This window comes from Parambassis ranga, chromosome 20 (genome assembly GCF_900634625.1).
Source record: "Parambassis ranga chromosome 20, fParRan2.1, whole genome shotgun sequence".
NCBI lineage: Eukaryota > Metazoa > Chordata > Actinopteri > Ambassidae > Parambassis > Parambassis ranga.
The window spans coordinates 1,990,817-2,017,312 of NC_041040.1; the positions used below are offsets into that span (position 1 = coordinate 1,990,817).

Genomic DNA, 26,496 nt, shown 5'->3' on the forward strand with positions numbered 1-26,496 from the left:
CCTCAAAATAACCCTGATGACGTCTTCTTGGTTATTTCCTCAATGTGTTTTTTTGCGGACTGCCCCATTGATTTAAATAAAGTTTTCATGTTTAGATGAAGAAACTTTGAGGTATCAGTGCGTGTTTGTGTTATTCTGATGTTATAAAATCATTGTGCGCATGTGTGTGTGTCCTAATTTAACCCTCGGTGGAGAGGCTGTTTAACTGTGACAGCTCCGTGTCCACAGGTTACTACACGAGCGCTCATTGGCTGAACGGACAGAGCCGAGCGGGCCCCGGAACGCTCCGGACCGTACCATTCCTGCTTAACCGGGGGGTGTTTGAAGGAATAAACAACTGCATTCTAATGCGTCCTCGTTCATTTCCAGTATATGTAGTTATTATTAACGTATATTAGATGGTTAAATTGTCGTATAAAAAGATATACTCGGACAGAAACGACAAATATCGCTTTTTAAAAACTCTGACTTATTTTCCGCCCCCGCAGGATGAAGTTGACGGTTTGGCTCAAAATGGCTGGAGAGAAACAGTTATGAGGATCGACGGTTTTAGCAGGTTTTTATGAAAAATGAGCCTCTCCGTAGCGTGAAGGCGCTCCCTCCACATAACTGGGGATCCAGGTGAGATAAGTTTAAAGTTAATTCAACATTTGCACCCACCCCGCAGTTTTTAGATGGGAGAAAACGCCGCCAATCAAGGCTCGTTTGCAGTGTTATCACGGCAGCTTGGACATGTAGCAAAAACAATCACTAGCTTTAGATCGGATTGATCAGATGAATAATGGGTTTAAACTCAGATAACATCCTTCACAATCAGGAGAATTATGCTTAAACGTGCATATGCAAGAAACGTTGTGCAGCAGAGTGGAAGTTACACGTCACAGAGTGCGTGTGAGGCTAATGCAGAGGAGGCCTGCGGCTAACCCTGCGGCTAACCCTGCAGCTGTGCAGCGCAGAAATACGTCATCAGGCTAGGACTCCCTGCAGTACGATGTTTACATAGACACGAACCAGACCCGGGAGATGTGTAAGCAGACCCTGGACTGATTCATAATGTCCTGCTCCTGTCCTCAGCCTGGGCTGGAGCTCTACCTGAGCTGGCTCTTGGTTTGTACATGCGAGGCTGTGTTGATGGGCCCCAGGCTTGGACAGTGTCATAGTAATATGACAATAGACAGTGAGGCAGCTCGTCATGCTTACACATCTCTCCCTGTGGGAATCTATCAACAATTTTGTCGGATGGGCACAGGACAGCCTGAGCTTTGGTGCCATAAATGCAGACTAATATGTTGTTTTCAAATAAAGGTTGTGTACAGATGTGTAGCTGAGTTTGCACTATATCTGCTCTTATTACTGGCCAGACCTGGCATAACTCATTGCACCTTTTCTTAGGTCTAATCTAAAATTGTAATAATTTACTTGTGAAGGTTTCAGAAAATAGTTTGGATTATTCTGACACATTCAAAACATCCACGCTTCAGTCTCAGCAGTCTTCATGCTGTGCTCCTGTGCAGCTCTGCAGGCCCCCTCTCTGAATGTTTTTTTTCCGGTTCAACCAGATCTCATCTCAGCAATAATGAAACTCAGAAAGTAAATTGGAGATTTATAGAAATGTTTAGAGTTTCTGTCATTAAAGTCCTAATGACTCAGTAAGCTTTGTAAGGAAAGTTTGAAAAGCATGTTGCAGGTGTCACTATGTCTCAGTGTGTGTTTGTTGCAGGGATTGTATTTATTTCAGTTTCAGCTCCATGACAGCATCTCTAGAGCTGTTTTTTTGACGCCTTCATGGCTGAAAGGCTCTGTGAATTTACACAAACTATTCTAGAAAGGATGGCAGACACGTCTGCTACAGTTGTTTTGGACGAAAGTGGAAACTTAGATCAAACCCCTAAATGTTTAAAGATAGCTTTTCAGACAGTTATAATAGACCTGGACCTGTCTCTCACTGTTTGTTCCAGAGAGTTTTCATGTTTTTCCCCCTTTCAAATACAAATTGTTGCCTTCACTGCCCAGTTTTTGTCACAAAGCAAAGGTCAGCGACCTCTACTCTGGCTGTAGGTGGGGAAAGCTGACTGAAACAGCGCTTCTTAGATTCAGTATCTTTTTCGAGAACAAATTAAGGAAACAAGGATTTCTTCTGCTGTTCCGCTGAAGACGGTGTCGCATAATTTTAACTCCTCTGACTCATGTCACAGTGACCGCAGATGTTTTTTCTGGAACACTTTTTGTACATTTTATTACAGTTTTTAGCACTGCCGTCTCAGCAATATTCTTTTTTGCCGATGACAGAAACTGGCTCACACCACTCAAATCAGCAAAGTTTTTTTGGTTATGCCCTCGGTACAGCTTTCTCACTCATAGCAAAAAAATAAACTCCCACCACACACGCTTCACACGGCCTCTTTATTATTCACTGGAACCACTGCCACGAAGTTTCCTAAAACTACCACCGTGCTCTGTTTGATCGAGCCTCTTGTCATCACTGGGAATCCCTGCGTTCTATTTCTGTTGTGATTGGTTAACTTACAAATATACACAATCTGTGACCAGGACATGACCTCACATGTATTTGTGTGTGTGTGTGTGTGATTTGGGGGGATTTTAACCCTACGTTTTTAACCTTCAGAGGCGTAAACATTGCAAGATTTTGCACGATTTTGCAAGATTGCAAGAGTTTGTTAACACATCACAAATAGGTGATAAAGTCCTCCCATGGTCTGTCCACTTTTCAGGATTAAGATTGCTAGCATGCTTTGGCTGATAGACGGCTACAGGTGCACGGAAAAAACCATTATGGTGAAACTCTAGAATTTAGATTTTAGTAGTGCGTAGGTGGTTAAATGGTAGTTTTCCCATTTAAAGCGAGTGCTGTCGGACATTGTGTCTAGTCTGTTGTTTTTTTCACACCACATGATTAATAACTGTATAAATGCGGCTTAACCCCCATACAGAAAATTGATGATTGATTCCTTTTCCATTGTCAGTGGGCGACTTTACCTTTGTGCAGCCATGTTTTCCGATTACACTGCTGGGCTAGTAAACAGCACCGAGGCCAGAAACTATGCTACAGTGGTTACTCTTCTACTTGAGTCATCTAAAAATCTGGATAAACAACGTTTGAGCGCTGTTTGAACAGAGACAGATGGAATTTGTGAGTGAGTCGCGCTGGAAAAGAGGGTGAAAATGAATGTGTCCATGCTGACGCCGCTCTCGAATGGAGCCAATAAACACACATCGCCGCTGCTGAGTCATTTGATATGAGTCAGTGCAGATTGTACCATTTCCCCCTGATGGCAGCAGCATGTTTTTTTGAGGAATTTTGTCAAATAACTTAATTGATCAATCACAAAATGTGTTGGTTGCATTCCCGTGTGATGGCAGCAGAGATTTCTAAGTTGGCGTGAATATGGTGGCGTTATGAGTTTCATAAAAGACCCACTCTGTTTTCAGTCTTGTTATGTGTTTGTAGGTCAGACCAGCGTCAACAGCACAGTCTTCTAGATTATGTGACACAGTCGGTTATGAGGCTGATCACATACACGCAAATCAGCTTTGACTCTGGCTCCACTTCATCTGGGAAATTACTTTGCATTTACCTTTATTGTTCATTTCACAGAGCAGCCCTCTGCTCACTTGGAAAATTGGTTGGCCTACACATTTTTCTTTTAAAGATTTTCTGCAGACTCAGAGCGGCTCTCTGGCCTATAGATGAGTCAGTGTGAGGAACACCCTTCCTACACACACACAAACAGCACACCGAGCAGAGTTTGGCTGCGACGGCCTCCTTTATCGCGCCGCTCACTGTGGGAAAACGTCTCACACGTTTAGGGTTCATTGCATGCAATGATTATGAAAGAAGAATTACACTGCGTGATACCATCTATCCCTGGAATATGAGCGAGGGCCTGGCATGTAACTCTGCATCCAGTGTAAACACATGCCAGTGTGAAGGTTTGCGCCGGCGAGCGGCTCCAGTGTGGTTTCACATGTGGCTGGATGAGGAGGGTGGAAGCAGGCAGAGGAAACTTAGATGCTTGTCTAACATTTCCGCTCAATCATAACCAAGATCATGTTACCATAACACACACACACACAGATACACACCAGAGTTTTTTGCGCTCAGGCGCCACTCATTGCTAGGCTTTGAAGTCACAGTCTAAGTAACAAAAAAGTGCCGAAAGCGTTCCCAAACCTTTTTGACATTTTACACAGGGGATATGATAACACAGCCAAACATTCAGCCAGTCATTGTGCAGCGAGGAGCTCGCAGGTCGGACTGCGTGGCTGCTAATGATTGTGTTTTTCTGAGTTAAATCTTGCTGTAAGGCTTGGCCTACTTTTTCAGCGACGGTGTTTCTACATTATTGGCACCGTACATGACTGAATTAACATACAGCTCGCTCCTGAGAGCATTAACAGAGGTAGATTTGCGGTGTGCAAGTGTGTAAAACGTGAAGTCCTGATACAAATTTAGAAACTCTGTCAGCCTGTTTAGTCCACGTTTTGAGTCGTACCTGAATTCTAAGCGGCTGATATGTATCAGGTCTGTTAAGTGCTGCCTGAAGAAGTCAGGAGTGGTGGATTTAAGTACAAGGAAAGTGCATCTCTAGCCTGAATAATGAATGGGGACCATATTGTGGATGGAAAAGGGAGGATGTGGTTCAGTAATAGTCTGGTGAACATTTCTTTCTCTGCTAAATTGTCGTCCTTGCTCGACTCTTGTTTCCAAGAAAAGTTAATGAAAATTACATGTGAAGTCTAATGACTGACTTTTACAGGATTTGTAGGCTGCAGGCTGCGGCGGCGTATTATTATATTAGGCTCCTATGAGCATTAGCATAGTTCCTGGCTGTGTTCCACTTCTAGCAAACCATTTTGTTCGCCTGTGTGCGCGGTCAGAAGCGTCGCCGTGCGGCAGCCTCATGCGAGATTTGATGAGAGTAGACTTCCTTCTGGTAACACCGGCTGGTTGCTTTCAGATCTCTCGTTATGATGCAGTTTTGATTCATCATAAGTCTGTTCTAAAAAAAGCAGCACTTTTTGAGCGTGTGGTGAGGAGGGAATGCCCCTCCTTTCTAACCACTGCCGAGGCGCTCTTGAGCAAAGCCCTTAACTGTTTTGCAGCTAACAACAGATGAGCCTGTGACTGGAACAGTGGAGAAGGGTGTTCCTGTAAAACACCAGCTGAGTGAACAGAGATACTTGAAAAAGGAAGTTGTGTTCTTCTGCTGTCATGAAGCAGTAGTTTAGTGGCTGAGCCTGAGTTATGAGGGGTTTTTGAATAGGAGTTTTTTGTTTCTGACAGTAACTGGGAGCTTTGGTGTTTGTGCTGGGTGTTTCATTAAAGCTTCACTTTCTGTATGATGACAAAAAGGTGTTTTTAAAATGACTTTAATAAGTAAACATTATAGAAAGGTTGCTTTGGGCTCTGTGCATATTTCTAGCAATTGTCACAGCTTGACTAATGTGAAAGTCATTTCAGGTGGTGAGTCATGTGTGAAGCCAGCTTTTCTTCACAATGTGCTACACGGTGTATAGCACCTATCATTTCAGTCAAATTGGTGGTGATGTTAAATTAGAAAAAACTAGGTGACATATTAGTTATTTGACCCCAGGAGCTCTGTGCTGGCATTAGGTGGTTGCAGTAACTATATGATTGTGTGTTTGATCCACAGGGATCCTGAGGTGATGAAATGATTCCTTACACCAATGTGTAGCACACAGCCTTCCCTCCTTGGTCCATTTTATTCCATCTTCTCGTCTTTTTTCAGTGTCTTTATTATAGATGCTGCATTTTGTGTCTGTGAGCTTCACCTGAAGGGAACTGAATTGTACCTTGATTCTCCTTTGAGCATCTCCCAAAGAGTTCCATCAATGGGAACGTGAGCTGAGGTGAGGCCACCCTGGAGTTCCTGCACTGACAAAACACAGGGATTCTGGACTCCTGAAATGATGTGGTTCCACGGGACTTTAGTGCTTGTCGTGTAAGAGAGGGTTGCTTAAAGTTGTCCCTGCTGAGGTTTCATTATTTGTCTGTAAGTGTACGTTTCTCTGCTTATTGCACTTAATTGCAGATTAAATACTATGAAGGAGATCCGTTTATTTCTGTCTACCTGCCTAAGTGTGTGAACTAGCTCCAGACATGAGGGGAAACAGAAGTCATTTTGTGTGGTTATTCGGTTTGAGACTTGAGTCTTGTGAGTTTGATGTTCCACAGAGGCCCCTCCCACTCCAGCGGTGGGTGCGGCACGTGCATAAAGGCAGCAGAGAGGCGTTCGCTTTTATCCCGTTATTTGGCTGCTTCCCAAAAACACTGTCTCACCCCCCTCCCCCTCTAACCGGCTGCCTCCTCAGCCGCTCATCTCCCCCCGTGTATCGCTCCTCCAGACACATTTGTGTGTCTCCCTCTCTTTCTCCATCCCACAGCTATGATTTAGGCGTCAGGGTTGCTCCCACTCCGTCCCAGCCCTGGATCAGGTTACCCTGCCATTACTCAGTCATTCCCCTGCGAGGGTGCTCCATGTCAGGCATAGCGGAGCCTCTCTGCCTGCCTGCCCACCCGCCCGCTCGCTGCCTGCCTCTCCCGGACCTGCAGACTAGCTTAGTTCAACCACAGACGCCCCTGGTCAGTGGAGTCTCTCCAGCTATGGCACAGACTCCTTGGAAAATTATGCAGAGGGGTTAGTTCACTTTTCGAGCAGTATTTTTTCAATTATATGTGGAGTTAGGGAAAGCAGGCTGTTTTCATCTGGCTAGACAAAGGTCGTATCAGAAGTCTTTGCTGTTGTTGTTATCCTCACACCCACAAACACAACATTGTTTGCTGGCAGGGCTGCAAGCCACAGCACAGGCCCGGCCCTCCCATGCGTCACAAGTCAACTGGTGATTTGTGGACCTCACAGTTTTATGGTTATGTAATGTCGCTTCCCTTGACGAGTAAAATGTCTTGTTAAACCCCACACCGCCCTACTCCCATAAAAGTGAGTGATGCAGGCGGCAGAATGAGGGCCAGGCTAAGGTTGGTCTCCCAACCCATCCCATCCCCAGTACATGTCAAGGGGGCTGAATGGGACCTGTCCAGGCGGCTTAGCCAAAGCATGACACTGCAGAAATTTCACTGGCTTGGCTTTATCACTTGATTAATGCATGCTGAGTAAAACTACTATATCTACTGAGGAATTGTGGGATGCTATAGGTCTAATTTATGACAGTCAGCGAAGGAAGGTGTATCCCTGTTTCTCTGCCCATGGCCTTTCATAGGGTGTAAAGTTTTATAGAGCCTACAGCATCCTCCTCCTATTAAGCCTGTTGTGCACTCTAGTGGAGCCATAACTCCCTTTCTGCTATTGCCAAGCTTTCATCTCCTCTGTAATTTATTTAGGTCTGACATATGGCTGTCCTGCGCGATGTGAGACAGCATATCGCAGCATAGGAAGGCCCGCTCAGGCCAAGCTAATCCCTCCTAATTGAAAGGGAGGCAGGGTTGTGGGCCAGTGGCTTGTATGTCGCTCATCTCTCTGCTTGTTTTACAGTAATGAGACATCTGGGGCTAGAGAACAGAGCTGTGTGTGGAGGCAGAAACAGTTCCCGAGCCCAAGGGCCTGTAGGCATGTCACAGACAAAACAACAGAGCTGACTGCTTGTTTACTTCTGTCTGTATGTTGACATTTTTGTTTTGCCTCAGTGTTAGATGAGATTTATTCCCTTGGAATAACACATTTGGTAAATTAAGGACAGTTAGAAAAGGGAGGATATTTCTTCGCCCAGAAGAAGTCGTCTTTTCCCTACGTCTCTCGTCACCTCTCCTTGGTGTGCAGTGTGTGTTCTGTTTAACCATTACTGCTGTCATCCAACGGTTTTACTACAGATTGTAGATCTATTCCTAGTCTGGATGTACTCTGCCATCAGATGATCGAATCCATGTAGACTGAAGAAGCTCTTGACATCTCGGTTAGTGAATTATGCCACGACTAAGTGTATCAGACTGTATTGAGAACAATGAGCATTGCAGATGGATTTTTTTCAGCTAATTTGAGGCCAAAATACTGGATGTGAATAAATATGATAAAACATTGAATAGAGGAAATCACACAATGGATCTCCCTTACTAAATCAATTCAAACATTTGGAGCTCCCTGTTGGATCGATTTTTATTGGACTGCAATTTCAGAGTCATACAGAGAAATCGTCAAAGCAATTACTTATTGATAAACTGTAGATCAAAGCGTGGTGTGTAAACAGGGCGGTTAGAAGGTCCTTCCAATAGCCCTGCTTCAGGTCTATGGCAAATGGAGTCTAGGCGGTTCTTAAAGCAGCATTTCTCTGGCAGGTATGCACACCGTACTGTTTGGTGTCAGAGTGTTGTTCTTTGCCTTGGTGTTTGTTGTGCTGCTGGGTCCCCCTTATGTACGTTGACCAGAATTGGCACAATTATCCATGTAAACTCGAGAATGTACTGTTTGAATTTGGTGATCAGCCTCAGAAATCTCAGAAAACAGAACTTTCTGCTGTGATATAAAGGTTTCTTATGCTAATTATAAGTTTAGCAAGATTTTACAAGATTAACATTAAGATTAAGAAAACCTTTATTTGTCCCACAATGGGGAAATTGTGCTAAAATAAGGAACGCTTCATCCATTGCGTGTTATATCTATCATCAGAAATACTGTTCTACAATACTTCTAATGCCCACCCTGTAAAACCGTCTTCCGCTCCTGCAGTGGAAAAGGTGTGTCATCTGATTTGCCATATGTTACATGTAATGACTAACACCTGCCACTGGTGCATACATTTTGGATTCTCGTACTTTTCTAATCATTTTACTGCCATCTTATTTAATGTGCCACAGGCTGCAAGCAGCCATGCTGGCGTTGCGTTGCCATTTTCACACAGTAATGGTGACCTGGCTGGCAGTGAGCTCAGACAGGTCTACAGCAACACTCCAGGTCCAGTTGGACTCGCTAAACCCACTACAGCTCACCAGAGACCTCTTAAATTACTGCTTTTCTCGACCAGAAAAGCACCTCACATGTTCGAGTAGACATTTTCCTTTTTTTTGTGTCTCAGCGGCAACTTTACACACAGAAAATGCTTGCACATCTGATATCCTTATCCTCGTGTAAGCTCTAAAATGCAGAAGTCAAATCTGTCACGTATATTCACGTGTACACAGCGCACCAGTATTACTTCATACTTTATCCTACTCAGGAAAATATACGCTCACACTCTGAGAGGCTTGAGGCTGACTAACCTTGGCACAGATGCACAGGAGGCTTAAGGTTAACACTAAACTGCTGTAATCCATTTTTTGGTTGGTTTCAGAGCAGAGATAGCAATGGTTCAGCATGTACCTGTCAGTACTAAATGATTGCTTATTTCCTGCCAGAGAGGGGGGTGGTGGCGGTGGGGTGGAGTAATAGCAAGCAGCTGCCTGAGCTGGACCTTACCTTTCCTTTTTTGTCGGCCTGCTGTTCTCACAGCTAGCTTACAATGCCAAAACTCCTACTTCTCCTTGAGTTCTGCACTGCCTGTTCAACATGCCAACCACCGTAGGTGGCATGTAATCAGGATGCAGTACAAGAAGCCTTGACGAGCGATAACTTCCTGTTGGGGAGTCACGATCTGATGAAAAGCGTCATTGTTTGTCTGGCGATTTCACTCAACACCTCCTTTTGTGTCACAGTTCCTTTTTGATTCTTTCTACTGTGGCTTCCTTCTGTGATTAGCTAAATGCTCCATCGATCCACCACGTTGAGGCACCCGGATCGCGGGAGCCATATTCATCACACAGTGAGTGGAGCATGCAGGATGTTGCACCGGCTGTCCCTCTTTCATTGGAAAACGATAAACATAAATCTGTGGAATGCCTGTGTGTGATATAAGTCCATGGCACACCAGAGGGGGAGGTGAGGAGCAGGAGAAGGCCTGATGTGCTTCGCTTTCCTCAGGCAGTAGAATTAGAAAAGCTGGAGCTCTAAGGGTATTGCTGACATTTGAAGGGGAAAAAGCCCACCTTCAGCAAATCAGTGTCACAAGTGCAGGATTGGTGCTTTAAAGCAGGAGCAGGAATGTGAGTGCTCCTGAGGAGCTCCCTCAGCAATGCACTGGGACTCTGCGTAGGGCGAGGCTTCTCCCTGTGAATCACAGCTAATTAACCAAGTAATTAAGATCAGAATCTATGCTTGGAGAAGGACTTTGAATTGTCTATACATTCAAATAGGCCATCAAATGGAAAATCCCTTCCATTCATGAAAGGGGTAAATTAAAGCGTTCAGACCCTTTCCTCTCTATTATCCCTGCTGTGTGTCACACAAGGGACATCTGTTGAAAAGAGCAAGGCAATGTTACGGTGAGTTAAAGCCCTCTCCACTCCATCAGAAGCACTGTTCATAATGCATTCGCTCTACACATTTCAGCTTGAGTGAATTTATTTCAATAAATAATGTCACTCCAAGGACACACTTCGATCTTTCCACGGCAGGCCGCAGCCACCATAAGTCTCACCATGTTGTTATCTCATTCCTCTTGTGATAGATTAACAAACAGTTTATAAACAGGGAGCTGAGCGTGTCTATACAGTTTTATTATTGTTGCACACTTCTAGAATTACCTCCCCTCTTTATGATGGATGTATTTTCCAGTTTTTATTCTGCAGCTACAATCTGTCGGTGTGGCCATAATGTTAGGGCTTACAGAGAATTCCATACAGTGGGCACATAGTGGATGCGATTTATAGCTGGGATTAAGTCCAGTGGGCTTTTGCTGGTTGGTGCTATTTAGGTGGTGCTGTGTTAACTCTTTACCTGCTGCATATTTTCACTCTAAAAGTAGAATCCTTGGCTGGACCTTGGGAGTTCTATCGCTCACTCTCATGTCTTGAAAACAGTTAGTGTATTAGTTGCACCCCCTGCCACTACTATTACTATTACTGTTGATGTCATCTGAAAATAGAAAAAAATCAAATAAAAGCCAGCAGAAATGCTTCAAAAGGATCCATTGTAGCACAAACAATGGACTGAAAGGACTTTGGATGGAATTGTTTTGAATTTTGCGTGTTTAGTATTCTGGTAATAAAAAGCTGGTTTCATTTCTAGAGAAGAAATGTTCGTTTAGGAGTGGTAACCGTTGTGTGTCAAGATAAGAATAAACCTTCAGTCTCTCCTGAGGCTTCTCACAGGACAGTGCAGAAACGGCTCTCTTACACTGTGTTTTGCTGGTTGATAAGTGCTCTCTGCTCAGGGTACAAAGCAAACCCCTGTTTCCTGAGCTGTCTTGGGCAATTTGTGCTTAGCTCAGTTTAGTGCCAGAACATTTCCACTTATGTTTCACCTCAGTCTGTGCTGACAGACACACGGGGTCGAGTCAAGAGGTGGGGAAATCGAAGCAGAGTCTATGTTGAGTTAGAGGCCACACTACCTTTTTTCCCAGTGCTTTTCTTGTATCACATTTGATCCCTGGGTCTTCACACATCCACCTGAATGCTGGTGTAGGTAGAGATCAAGCTCACAAAAAAGTGTGACTTGTAAGAGAAGTGAAAGTCTAAATTTAGCGTTTGTAAAAACGCAGACCACAAATGCTTCCTTTCGGGTTACAGTACAAATTCGGCACAAAACCTAAATCACTTCCTCTTCTTTTTCCTCCCAGCCTGGAAGGGGTTACTCTCCATGTTTCCTGTCCAATTCCCAGAGCTCCAGCTATGTTCTGATTGCTTTCTTGATGTTAAACATTCCCAGGCTCCTATAACCTCCTAGCTTGCCTCCTCCTTCCAAGAGCTGTCCCAGGTGAACGAGTGGGCGAACCTCCTGTTTTTAAGGATAAAATCTCTAAAAAAAAAAAAATGTTCTCACAGGGGGTGGGAGATTCGGGGACTGGAGGGGCAGGGAGCCATGCGATGGGAAAGCATTCTTTCTTTGCATTCCGTTTGGCTGCTGTAAGGCTGTGGGAAAGCGTGGTTTCCACGGTCAACCATGGTCCATTTAAAACAGTGTTTGTTGTGAAATAAGGCTGACGGTTTGATTGTGGAAAAGCACCCTGTACTGTAAGTCAACTTTAGGAACCTTCTGTGAGGTTAACGCACATCATCCTTTTATTTTTCCCTCTTCCCACTCACTTCCTTCTCCCCTTGAGACACCTGATCGACAGTTGAGTTATGTTATCTGGTCTGAGTCAGCGCTGCCTTCACATCAGTCATAAAACAAACAGAATCCAGATTGTGCTAACATGCCTGCGTGGAGGTTTCAGTATGGATGTGACCCAGGAGCAGAGCTGGGCCAAGCTGGACTATATTTAGCCAAGCGATGCTCAGGCTAATTGCCCTCCAAGGCCTAATCATTTCCAGGCTCTGCAGCTCACAAACGACTGGAGGGGAGGCCAAACACCCACTAACCTCATGTTAAAGGGATGTCAGCATCAATGGGGCTGTCAGAGCGCTCCAAAGACAAGACAAATTAGCACAATATGCTTCCTCCTCATATGCTATTAGATGTTCTATAAGCGGATTGGATTGAAGGGTCCAGTATTGCTGTCTGCTGCAGTGTATTAATTTAATATATTTCCCTGCTACTGTATCAGTAATGTGAAGAGTCTTGGCAGCATCCTGTACAGGCGACATCGTGAGGTTGCCTTCAGTCGCTTGCTTTAAGCAGCGAATGGTAAATACCTCCTCAGCTGCCTCCTACCTCCAGCTTAGCTTCCTCCACCTTGGCCTCAAAAGAGAAATGCACCAGCGCCTCCACCCTGCTGGACTCGCCTCAGCTGTAATGTGGCGTTGGTGGAAAAGTTTACTTTTTGGTGCTTTGTTCTCAACACCACTCCCCCTCCCACCCCCCTGAGTGCACAACTTCCTGTTCGTGTAGAGTTGCGCTGCTTCCTGTGTGGTTCCTGTACCCGAGATTTGCCCCGGTTAAACACAGGGCACGCAGTGGCCTGGGTCAGGGGTGAGGGAATGGCATGAACGGGTTAGGTCGTCTCTCTCTCTTTCTCTTTCTGTCCGGTAATCAGGCTTCCTTTCAGATCTGCTTTCCAGCGCCGTGCTGGGATACAGGCTTGTGTTTTTTCAAGGCCTTTTCCATTATGCACACGTGGAGTTAGACCAGGTGGTGTGCCAATGATGAAAATGATCGTATCACACATGGTAATGGGCTATTACTGAAAGATGGACCATTTGCTGACAAATTAAAGGAAAACCCTGATTAGAGAGGTTTCAAATTCCCCCTCCACCCTCCAGCACAGGACTCACAAAATGCTTTGTTGTGCTTGAAAATAATGTGAATTGTATGGGACCTTGGGAGGGGCATGTCAGGAGGAATGGTGATCTTCCTTACAGAGATTGTTTTGAGAATCTACAGCAATCAAAGCTGTCATGAGAGGCTCGTTGTAGCTTCAAACCATATTTAGGGCGATGTCTCCTCTTTTACTTCTCTCTCTTTTACAGTTTCATATTGATTAGCATGATGTAGAAGCTATGGATGTGTCTAAGGTGTGAAGTGACCGTTTGCCTCCTTAATGCACATGTTTTCCTATCATAGATCAAAACCAATGTCAACAATTGCTAGCTTTCACGAATCCTCAGCCCCCTGTTGGTTTGTTCGTGTAATTGGTTGATAGTTGATGGACCATGACTGACAGAATCTTTTTGTTTTGAGGCATCAGGTTACATGTGGGACCCTCACTATAATCATGTGTCCTCATAATAAATGTTCTGCATTTGTTTTGTCCATAAACCAGTGTTGCCATCTTTAGTTTTTCAGCTAGCATTGACATTTTAGCTAGAATTGTGTGCACCAGATGAGTGCTGCATTGAGCACCCTCAAATCTGGAAACAATGTGGCTTCTCGTGTCAAAGAGATTTGTTGTGGTGATAATAGGATTATCTGGCTGCGTGTGATTGCTGCTAATTTGTAATAAAAGATGGAGTCATTGTATAAATCAGAAAAATTTGTCCAACTATAAAATGACGATGACGATAACAGGTTCGCCATCATATCCAAATGTTATGTGTGGTTAAGTAGATTCTAATTAGGCTTGACACAAACGACTGTCTGAATGTTGAAGCTTCTCAGAACACTCACCTCAGTCTGTAGGCTGTTCTGTCAAAAGGTGAGCTCGGAGCCAGAGGCAGAAAGAAGGGAGAGGAGTGAAAGAATAAGTGAACTGTGTTTGTCAGCTTTTTAAACCCTGAAATTGATTCTTCTTCTGCGCTCTTTATTCTAATGACAAGCTAATCCCCCTCTCCTGTTTCCCTCTGTTATAAATAGAGCCTCTTATTTCCCCGCTCCGCTGTGAGCTGCTTCTGAAAATTAGCACTCATGATGAGTTTGCGCTCTCAGCAATCAATTTGCCACAGTAAGTCCCTCCAAAAAGATTACCTGTGGCAACCGAGCTCCGGTCACGTAACTTTGAATTCGCCTCTCCTGCCAATTTTTATTCAGCTAATTAAATAAATGGCTCCGTCTGGAGAGTCAGCTGAATGAAATGTCAAAATATTGATGTTGAATAGTTAGGTGATTTCAGGGCATTTGTCCTGGGGAGAGGATAGTGGCTGCTGCTGGAGGTGGTGCACAAGGCTGAAGGGGCGTGTCAGCCTCGGGGCTACTTTAATGATATTAGTAGAGATCTGCTTATTTATGAGGCGGTAAGTTATTCATGCTCAGCGCAGGCTATCCATCACAGCTAGGCTGGCTTACTGTACAATCACACAGCGGTAGCAGAGTGTCTGATAATCACACGCCCTATTTGTGCACTATTTTATTATCTAGTCATTCACATCTTGATGCAGGAGTAAAATACTGGTGATTAACCTGCCAGTCCTCCTTTTAAGCAAGGCCTGTGAGACAGGAGAACAGATGTGTCGTACTTGTCCTCCCACCTCCCCCTAAGAGTGTGCCTCAGATAAACTAGTTCATACAATGACCGTGCCTTAAGTGGTGCAGGATTCATGTTTCACAGTCTTCCTCTGTGTAGGCTTGATGCTTACCTGGACATGAACGGATGTGCTTGATATGATATGGTCAAACTAAATTGGAACCAACCTTGCTTCACTCCACAGTAGTGAGGATAGGAAGTGAACAGTTACAATTAAACATCAGGTGTCTCATTGATTTATTATTGTGTGTACATTCTGTTGTCAGACCTCAATTGTTGTACCAACCAGACGTGGTTTACTCCTCTGTATGCTCACAGAAGACAAAGGAATCAAACAGTCAGAAGGAAATTGAGTTTCAGGTCATGGAAGTGGTTCATTTCTGTAATGAAGAAACTGTGGAACTGTCAGTGTTGGTTCTGTCGTAGGTTCCTGTCGTTAAAATAGACTGAAAAGATTTTAAAAAAAGCTGCATTTGACAACTAAAGATGTTGATGTTGAATGTTCTGTTGTAATGACTGCAGACACCTGGTGACAATGATTTCATATTGTACTGTAAAATCCATTCATGGAACTGAAAAGGACACACACACACACACACACACACCACCTTGTTGTGTGTTCCTGTGTGCTGGTGCTGGCCAATGGGCAGGTCTGCAGTGTGTCTGGCATGCTGTAGGGTCTCTGGGTTGCTCTGATAGCGTTTGTTCCTTTGAGGGACCAGCATGCTGTGGATAACAACACCAGACTGGTCCAGAGTGTGATCTCAGGCCAGCTCGAAACGATCCAGGAATCAGCTGCCAGGACCCGGGCAGGATAAAGATACAGCCGTGGATGATTGGTTGAGCACATCATCAGACGTGTAACAGGGCTTTTTTGATAGCTGATAGCACCCGTCCTCCGTGTTCTGTCTCTGTGCTGGCGCTCACCGTTTCCTGGATGCGCCCTCGGAGAATGAGCCCACCCTTCTCGTCTCCCCTTGATCTCCCCCTCCTCAGTTCTTCTCTGTTCTTTCTGTGTCTCTCCCCCGAAAACCTTCTTTCTTCTTCGTCTTCTCCCCTCCCAGTTCCTTGTCAGATCCACAGGGCCAGATTTTTATCGCTTTTCTGCGAGTCCTGCGAGGGGAACCTTGAGGGTCTCAGTGGGATCAATTTAAAAGGGAAGCGCTTGTCTCTCCTCCTCTCCTTGGCCCTCTCGGCTGATTGGGTCCGCTCGCCAGGAACTTGCAAGCTTTTGATCTCAACCACCCCCGTCACCACCCCCACCCCTGCTCAAAGTTTTTGTCGGAGCTCTAAAAAAAAAAAAAAATTCTGTTCCACTTTTTGAGAAATGTGGGCCCCATCCCCTTTTCTCTGCACCTGTGAGAACCAGAGTAACAGTGGTACCAACAATCCACGGCGTGATTGATTTCTCTTTGAAGATGTGAGAACGATCCGTTTCTTCAGGTGGAGGTACACCAAAGAGGACCTGTGGTCCTCGGGCAGCTTGCTCGAACAACCGGTGAGAAGTTGCTTGGAGCTTCAATGCATTATACACAGTGTGGGGGGGGGAGTGTTACAAAGAGGAGAAAGGTACAAGGTGGTGCCTGTGAGCGTTCCCATGCTGAGCTCGTGTAGAAGTCGCTCGGCTCTTTGTAACGACATGAAGGACCGGTGACCCTGCAGCAAGGGGACTACCTTAGACTGCAGGAAGCATCCAGGGAGTGCTGCTGTGTCCAAGGTTTGATGTTTTTGTTGGAAACCTAGACACAGTTGGAGGGTTGAACCCAGTTCATTACAGCCTGAGTTTTATTTTGTAGCTTTGGCCATCATGTTTTATGGTTTTGATAAAATTGTACTCACCACAGTGTTATGGAACACTAACATCGCTGCAATAAATTGCAATGAAGCAAGAAACACCATCAGCCGTGCAGTCAGTGCTAAAAATGGTTGAATATCAGTTGGATTTCAATCCTACTATTTATTGAGCTTTGTCTCAAGTGACTAATAAATGTGCAGATTTTGCCAAATTTAAAAATACTCGTAGCTGTTTTTGGCTTAACTGTAACTGCTTTCAGTTACATTGAGTCTGCTAATGGTAACGAAGTAGTCAGTTGTGTACTTGTGTATTTTCTGGGCATGACTAAATAATGTTGGTATTGGCAACAAGTCCATGTCAGATCGATCTGTGCCAAATTCCTGTACCCGTAGACTGTAGGTTGTAAAGTAAAGATTATATCACCCTTGCAGCTAAGGAAAACGTTCACATACAAAAACAACCCCAGTGCATTCTGGGTGTTTGGCACAGTGTGTAAAGACTTAAGTCCATCTTTTATTTTTAAACAAAGTTAATGAGGTATTGTTAGTTGGACTGCAGCAGCTCAGTCAACACCATGAAGCCAGGAGGTGTCAATAGTAGAAACTAAAAGTTTCCTTCTTAGCCAGTTTGTTGTGTATCAGTAAAAACATTTTCAGTGTTTAGACAGGAGCCAGACCCCATCACCCTGTCACTCCTCCTCTTCATCCTCCTCCTCCTCTGTCTCCTACCAGGTCACTGGGGGTCAAACCAGAGTTTTTCTTGTCCTACCTCACTGACCTCTCGTCTCTCAGGAAAACTCCAGTCACGGCTCGGGATTAAAATTCCCGTTAAATCGAGCCAAACCAGGCCACAAGTCCGTGTGCTTTTGTTTTTCCAGGCCACATCACAGGAACATCACCTTATTACTGGCCAGATGGATGGAGTTTCTGCTCAGAGAAGAGGACCTGGAAGTTTTTGAGTCTGCTGCTGTTGTGAGCGTCTGTCGTTTTAAAGCAAAGCACCCCTTATTTCCAGGGCTCTTGGGTCCCTCGTTGATGACATCATCGGTGTACTTGTGCACTAATTGAGGTTTAATGCTAGAGTAGAGTGAGCAGGGCTGTAATTTTCCCGCCCCGGCCTGGAATAGAGACGACAGCTTTTCATGTGGTCTGGGCTAATTTAGGCTGCAGTGCTGCAGCTGTGGGACACCTCACACTTTTGTCCCTCTCATTCTGCCCGGAGTCAAAAAAAAATCTGGAAAAGCAGCTTGTTTATAAAGTAACGTAAACGCTTTGGCTTTCCCCAGAAGTAGACAGACAGTAGAGCTGATAGAATGAAGCATAAGTCAATAAACGCTGGAGGAGACTTTAGAAGAGTTGGCACTTCTTGTTCGAGAAAACACTGACATGGAAATTGGACTTTTAGAAAAGTTTTGGTAATCGCTTTTCCAGTGCCTGTGTTGCAAAACCACCAAAGCTTTTAAATACCTTAAGGAAAGAAATCTATTCTCTGCACCACCTCTGTCTGCACTTAATCACAGCGCTGTGCAGCTCATATAGGCTGAGGTAAAAGAAGCAGCTGTAATACACAGAGGGGCATTCAGGCTGTCATTCCCATTGTGTGTCCACAAAGCCTGGGCGTAATGACATTCATCCTCCCATCCAGGCAAACACACAAACACACACGCACACTGACACAAACACAGAGCTCTACCTGCTCCTTATCCCATCCGCCATATCAGGGCCTGTATAAACATCAGCGCCGTTTGAAGTGGAAAGCCGTAATCAAGTGTAATCACTGACATCGCTAGCTGGTTACCGGCCTGAGAGGGGAGGCTGGAGGATACTCAGAGGGCCTGTGGAGACACCTGGTAGCAGCTGCAGCCCCAACACAAAGCCTGTGACAAGACCTGGACAGTTACATGCTCACACTATGAAGGAACAGGTTTATCAGCATTGACAATATCTGAATTTATAAAGTTGGTCCTAGAAACTTAACAGACTCTGAGTTTATAATGTCTTTACATCTCAACATTTTGGTTTCTAGTGATTTCTTTTTTTATATTGAAATATTTGATGTTAAATCATACGTGACAGCAGCCCTTGTGCACACTCAAACAGAAGCCTTCTGGCAGCAGCATCCGTCTTCACGTGCAGGAGTTTGTGAGCGAGGATGAAAATACACAGTAGACGTCGTCGCACGTCGTGTATCAGCGCCCCTGTAACGTACAGTGGCCTCAGGGTGTGATTTAGAAATGAAAGAGTGTTTTGTGATTAACTCTGAGCACCGGCGCTACACACACACACACACACACACACACACACTGATCCCATTGTACCAGTCGGGTCTAGCTGGCCCCTGCCTGGGCCAAAGCCTGTTAACTCCAATTCAGAGCGTAGAGGCTTGTAATGAGCACTGTCAGAGTTGACATAACAACCTCCCGCTCTGGGACTGAACGCTGGAGTCAGAGAGGGAGAGCAGGTCAGTCTGTGACAGGCTGATCCTGGGACTGGTCTGTGAGTCCATGCAGTGAAACTCCCAATCAGATGCGGCTGTGGTTTGGACTGATACCTGGACCAACGGCAGTGCACTGTGCTAATATGTGCTAATAGAGAGAGGGAATGTTCTTTAAACAGCTGAGGAAATGTTGGAGCTTCCAGGTTAATCACATTAACTCAAACCTAAAGTATGACAGAATGGCTCAGCTTAATCCCCTCTACCTGGAAAGAACTACAGTTTACTTTGAAGCTTAGACTAAACTGGAGAAATTAGAAACGTGGTTCCTGGCTTTGTAAAGTTGAAAATAAAGGGTTCATAGCTCACATTTGTGCTGTATCCACTCCACTAGGTGCTCCTCACAGTCACACTTTTGTCCTTATGGTTGATATCCCTGACAGCGGTTTAGTAAAGATAAGCATTTTTTCCCCTGCTCATCAGAATCAGCTTGTTTGGAGTGGATGACTTGCTGTGTTGTCTGATTTAAGTTCAGGCAGCACAAAAACATCCCCCACATTCCTGCATCGCGTGTCCTGAACTCATGTTTCTCAATAATTTATCCAGACAACTAGAATGATTATTCTATGAATATGCACTAAAAAAAAATCCTGTCTTGTGCTTTTTCTCTCTAAGTCTGTGCATGTAAGTGTGAGGCAGAGTGTGTGTACATGTGAGCAAAGGTGTAGCAGTGTGTGTGCAGCTCTTTTCCTCCTGAAACAAAGGAGGTGTCAGGGCGAATTAGCCCCCCTACGACTGAATGCCCAGAGAGCTTAGAGATGCACCACAGGTTCTGCTGAGTCGCACATGAGCCGCGGTGTCTGCCTCCTCCCCTCAGCTCCCGCCGCTGCCGCCGCCCCCCTCTACACTCCTGAGTTGCTCTAACAAGGTTGTTGGAAGAGGATAAGGCGTGTTGCGTGTTAAATGAATAATTTACACAGAAGAGCGCTCCTTATTTATTTAATATGGCTGGATCTGACTGAGTGGGCAGCCTACGTCCCCGACTGCCGAGACACTGTTGGCTAAACGAGCTCCCTCAGCTTAATGGAGGGCCGAAGCGACAGGCATTTAGAGAGAGCAAGGGGCTGCAAGTGAGAGAGACTTTGTTGATATTGTGAGTGTGTGTCTGTGTGTGTGCGCTTGTGAAACGGGCCATGCAGAGCCCTGCTAGTGTGTAAACCGTGTCACTGCTGTGTACTCTGTCGCCGCACCATGTTCCTCCTCATACCCTGACAGATAACATCAGAGATTCGCTCTTCTGTTTTTTTTTATTCAGTTTCAAATACTGCCAGAAATGTGTGGAATACATGAATGCTAATCCTCACTGTAGACGCCATCTTTGTCAGGCCTCACAGTGAACACATAAGACGTGATTTAATAACCTATTAAGGCTTTTTCTTACTATAGATCATGTTAGTGTTCTTGACAGTGGTGTCACTCTTTACCTTTTAACCAGTCATATCCCACCCCCTCTCCTCTCTCTCCTCCTTCCCAGGAGGTTAACCAGTTTCCAGGTAGCTAGCTGTCTTCCTTTAGCTTTAAAGTACCCTGTAAACGCTCTTTTCATTGAGATTATCCTCCACACACTGATGGTGTTAATGGCAGTTATAGTGTTTTTAACATAACATTTGATGTCTTCACAGGGGGAGTGTGGAGAGGGGAGGGACAGGACCACAACCCGGGCACCACCCAGAAAGAGGAGGAGCAGCTGAGGAGGAAGGAATCATTCAATCGGTAAACACCTTTGTTGTATGTTACTTGTTCAGTTAAGGGCACCAGTATGTGAAGTAACAGCAACCCAGCAGTGCAAACAATATGTGTGTGAAGCAGCCATGGGCGGTGCTTATCCCTTTATGACATCATAAGGGGCTGCCAAGTAGCAGACTAGCTAGTTTAGATACACAATTTGATCAATAGACAAAGAAATTAAAAAAATAGCATGGTCACAAAAATGTTCTAATGAATAAATATTTGGAATAAATAGTTGATATTGCTGATTTGTAAGATGGTGTTTGGTGTCCCCTGTCCCTCCTTTTAGTAGCAGACGGTAAGATCCCTCTGACCAATCAGGTCAAAATCCTTGAAATCCTCATTCTGACATCTGGGCATATCCATCTGTGTCCTCTTCATCCACCTCTTCCTCTTCCTCCTGTGGACAGAGGCGGCTCCACTCAGCTGGAGCAATACATGGAAAGAGTTCCTGTGTGTGTGTGTGTGTGTGTGTGTGTGTGTGTGTGTGTGTGTGTGTGTGTGTGTGTGTGTGTGTGTGTGTGTGTGTGTGTGTGTGTGTGTGTGTGTGTGTGTGTGTGTGTGTGTGTGTGTGTGTGTGTGTGTGTGTGTGTGTGTGTGTGTGTGTGTGTGTGTGTGTGTGTGTGTGTGTCTCCCAGGAGAATGAAATCCCACAGCTTCACACTGACCTCATTATAAAAATAGCTCATCTATCTAGCCATCACATTTCCCTCTATTTCCCCTCTCCTCCACAATCTCTTAGATATACGGTGATCCTCCCTACCTTTCGCTCTATCATCAGTGTTTGCGCTGGACTTAACGTGAGATTAAAAGCTTATGTAGTGTCTTTGTAACGGCAAGGTTTCCCCTGTCATTACCGCTGTGGCCCTAATCTGGGATTTCTTTTAATTATGAAGCATCTCTGAGTAACATTGTGTTTAATGCTCTGCTAACGTTGTCTGTTGGTACGTTTCTCTTCTCTCTTTTACCTGGTCTTCACTTCACCTCCTCCTCTGCCAGTGTAGTGAAATCCTTCCACTAGAGTGAACAGCGCTCACGTCTGGTTAACTTAACAGCAGCATCAGTGATCATTACGGTCCAAGGCTGGCTTTGATCCTGCCAGACGGCGTTAGCTGTGGTTTTAATAACCCCACAAAGACACCTAAGCAGATGCTCGATTTATACACTCAAGACAAAAGACTCAGACAGAGTTAGAGCCCAGGTAAAGGCAACGTCAGCATTCATGCTGTTTTTTTAGTTAATTCCTGTTTTATGTTCACACTTCAACACTTCGTCACCCTCTGTTTAAGCAACACGACACTATTGTCTACTCAGCCGTTTCACTGGAGGAGCTCAGGCTAATGCAGCAATAGCATCAGGGAAAATTATTACAAATACTGGGAAGGAATCATACTCATAACTCACTGAAATTTCGACTGCTCTTGTTTTGGTTTCGGGTTTCTGGTATAAAGTTTTGACATTACTCAGCAAGTGCAGCAGGTACTTTCAGAGGAGGATCATTCAAACAAAACCGACACTGAAGATCAATTTCTGGCGATGCAATACACAGTGAAACGATCATGAGAGTGTGTTGCTTTAGTTCCCTCTCCAAGCTTCTGCAGGTTTTTTACTGCAAGAACTAGCAGGCCAGTTTGAGTTCCTTCGTCTAAAGTTCCTACCAGTAATTCTGACCCTGCAGAAATTATTTCAGGGCCTCCTTTTGGTAGGAAAACTACAAAAGTAATACAATAAAACAGGACAAGAGAATGCTGCATGGTTAGTTCCTGTGAACCGTTGCATAGCTTGGATACCTGCAGTCCAAAAATGCCTTTAACTTCTTTTGGAGTTGTCCACTAAAATCCACTTTTAGCAGTTGAAATATTTTTGTTTTGACAGTGTAGAGTTGCATGTAACCACCAAGTGTGAGCATTCGTCTTTGTAACCTTCTCACCTGCATATATCCGGCAGCTCAAAGGCCATCCTGATGTTAAATAAGAACAGGCTGCCTTGCATTGACCTGCTTTCAAAAAGCCCAGGCTTCACCTTAACAGGAGAAGAACTGTGGAGATCATCTGCATATTCTTTTGATCTCGCTCCGGGTCTCCAGAAGCAGCCGTCATTAGGAAAGTTTGCACACCGTTCCTTCTTCCTCTCAATATGGCTGAAGCTTTACGCTACGCCTCCTTCCCTAGCAGTGCCCTTCACTCACAGAGTCCTCTGTTTTGCTACCGCCCCTCGCTTCAAAGCTGCCCTTAGTTGGGTTGAAAGCCAAAACCACTCTTGTCTGTCCTTCACCGCTAAGCTGACGTGTTTGTGTCTGTGTTGTGTTGCCCTTGGGGTGGGTTACCTCCACCTCCACCCCCTCCATCTCATCTCTTCTCCTCCCCACCTTGGTGTTTATCTGTCTCTGGGCTCGTCACATCCCTGAACCTGCTCTAATTAGCATCCCACACAACACTGTTTATTTACTCAGGTACCGACAGAAGGGGAGGGAGGTGAGAATGAAAGAGAGAGTTGCGAAAGGGAGAGAGAAGGAAAGAGGGCTGGGAACAGGAAGAGAGGGAGAAATGACTCGCAGAATCAAAGAGCTGTGAGACTCTCTCTCGTACCGGATGCAGGGGGTAATGATGGTTAGAAAGACATGATGCAGAAAGTCAAGAAAGTCAGAGACAGAGAACTTTCCCGCCTCTCCACGCCTCCTCTTTGCCTTTTCCAGCGTTTCATCTGAGATGTAGAGTGCCTAAAATTAGCGAGCTGGCAGCTTCCTTCCTTCTCTCCTTCCTTCCAGGGCCCCCATTAAAGTTCTCCCATTGCGTGGAGTGATCATTAAGGTGGGACTGGGAGCGCAGGTGTTTTCTTAGCGTCCCAGTCGAGGTTGCAGCCGCATCACTTTTCTTCATCAGGGCCAAGATGAACAAAAATCCGTTGCAGTCTTTAGACCAGGTTTTATACGTGTGAGTACATTATGGAGGAGCAGATGACTACATGAAGAATGAATGGAGATAGCTATAGATTGAAATTGACAAGACTGTGCCGGGCTGGACATCCGTGTTCACCAGATTGTGTCGGTACAAATCTTTTACACAGCATGATGTGTTGTTTACATGCTACTCTATGCAACTCAGTCTTACATTGCATGTCCTCCTAAGTGCAGTTCATTTCGCAGAGTGTGTTTTGCTCATCGTTTTCAATATGTGTACAGAAACGACATCTGAGACGGCAGAAGGGCAGTTTTTGGTGTCATGTGTCCATGTGTTTCAGGACAAACCATGATGTTTACCTAAACCCTCGACTCCTAGGTGACAGTCTGCGACATTATACGACCACTCCCACCCCACACCTACCTCCTTACAGAGACTTTAGTTGCTATGTTGTTCCATGTTTGGGTGACATCACCACACACCAGTGTTGTTCTTAAAATATGTAGGTGGAACAGTGCTAAAGTAGTGTGTTGAGTCATAAAACCATGCAGCTCCAGAAGCTACAGAAATTGAGAATTTTAAAACAAATGACTTTTTCTTAGGTTTTGGTGGAGTTTAAGCTTTTGCTGCACGGCCTCTGTTGCATGTAGGAATCTGGTGTTTGCTGCGTAGGGCTAACTGTTCAGATCAGAAATCAGAAAGTGTAATCAGATTTGTCCCATCTCCAATAGTGTGGGTGTGATAAATGCCTAAAAATGGCCGAAAACCAACGCAAAAATGTGATTTTTTTTTTTGCATCACTGGTCTGTAAATATGAAAGATGGAGAGCTGATGTTTGGTGCAGCTATAGTGCTAACATGTCTGTACCAGGAAATACCACCAGCAGATTTATATCTTGTAAAGAAATGCCACAGGTGGTGTTTTCCTATGTCGTGTTTTACAATTGTTATGAAAATGTGCTGTTTTCAAAGCCATATTTGAACCTGTTGACAGTAGTCCTGCTCCTTCATATTTTCTCCACATGATCTCGCATATCTCAGCATGATGTGGCCTGAATATGGTTTTGGTGCTAAGCTTAGCTTTTAAGTTATGAATATTTTAGTGTGGTAACATCTTCCCATATTTTTTACATCTGCCAACATCAAAACCTTACAATGACTCTATGCATTTACTCAGAGAGTCCAGTGTTAGCTGCCCCTCAATATCTTTTGTTAATTTCTTAAGTTTATATTGATTTTTTTAAAATATAATTAATTACATAACATATTATTTAAAATATAGGAAGAAACCAGAACATGCCCGCACACAAAGTAAATAGCATGATATTTGATCCATTTTTTCTCAGCACATTTTTATTTGTCTGAGGTGTTAAAATCAGGACTAACATGATCCAAACTTGTCCCTCCTGCAACAGGTTTTAATCCTAAAAAGTGTCAGCCATCTTAACACACTGACAGCTCTCGTCTCTCTCCTCCTTCCTACTCCTCCTCCAGCTCCTTTTCCATTTTTTCAGCGCTCTTTAGTGCTGTTTGACCTATTCAGGAGGGTCCAAATGTCACAGCAGAGAAAAAGGTCAGGTAAAGGTTTACTGTTGAGCAAAGTCTGGATGGCTAACGCAGTGCTGGCTGCCTGAGGGCCTGGTGCTGGTGGTGTTGGTAAAGTGGGGGGGTTAACATTAACACTTGAGTCCTTGAACACACAACTAACACGGTTACACGCACGTGGACACACTGCTGTCACCTCCACTCCATGTCGATGCCACTCAGCTCGGAGCCTGCAGCCGTGTCATCTCTGTGCATGTGACTGTGTGTGTGTGCGCTTGTATGCTCATTTAGTTCATCTGTGAGCATGGATGATTGAGGACGTTCAGCTTCCACAGGATGACACATGGCCTTGTTGGACATTGGGTCGAAGGTCAGCGGTTGTCAGGGGTTTACAGCATCCTGCCTTCAAAGGGCATTGCCTCAGCTTTTATTGAGGGTCTACTTTTTCTCTAGTGAACACAGATTTTTAAGCCATAGAGGTGTCTTTTAGGTCCTTAGATACATGTATTTCTACTCAATCAAACCCGAGTGTCACATTTTATCTGAGGAATAGCAAGTTAACAGTGAGATTTCACTATTGATTCATCTACATCCACATGCAGGGCAGAGCAGCCGGATCCTAATTGGAATGGATTTCTCCCCTGCATTGATTTGCTCAGGTGACAGTGGATGACATACGGGCGTGTGTGTGTGTTTGTGTGTGTTTGTGTGTGTGTGTACACACTTGCTTTGAATACCATATGGTGCTCTAATGTTCTCCCTTGCAACACCTTTCACCGTTTTGTTGTCCGGTGAAAAGGTAAAAAGGAGCAGCTGGATGCTACTAAATCATTCGGTGTGTGTGTGTGTGTTCAGTCACTCCTTGGCTGTTTTATTCAGCAGAGCTCTGGGATGAAACAAGGACCTCTGCAAACACTGATTTCATTTTCTCCATGACCGCTTTCACTCCAGACCCTTCCTCCTCCTCCTCCTCCTCCTCCTCCTCCTGCACGCACACACTTACATATACACACCTTAGGCTGGAGAGCAAAGATGAGCAGTTAGCATGCATGCAGGAAGAAGCAATCGAGCACAGATAACTCCTAAGTTCATTCAGGGGGAAAAAAGGAAATTCACAGAATGTTCCTTTATTTTAACAAATGTCTACCTTTTTTTTTAAACACCTTTCATTAAT

General features: G+C 44.7%; 1 protein-coding gene across 1 annotated transcript in view; it reads left to right on the top strand.

Annotated features, from left to right (window-relative positions):
* Nucleotides 1-507: 507 nt before the first annotated feature.
* znf438 (zinc finger protein 438) overlaps nt 508-26,496 on the top strand; it is a 34,364-nt gene continuing 8,375 nt past the window's right edge. Inside the window, exons 1-2 of the mRNA XM_028433339.1 lie at nt 508-621; nt 20,773-20,863. The gene's annotated coding sequence lies outside the window, so the exon portion shown is untranslated. The remainder of the gene's footprint in view (nt 622-20,772; nt 20,864-26,496) is intronic.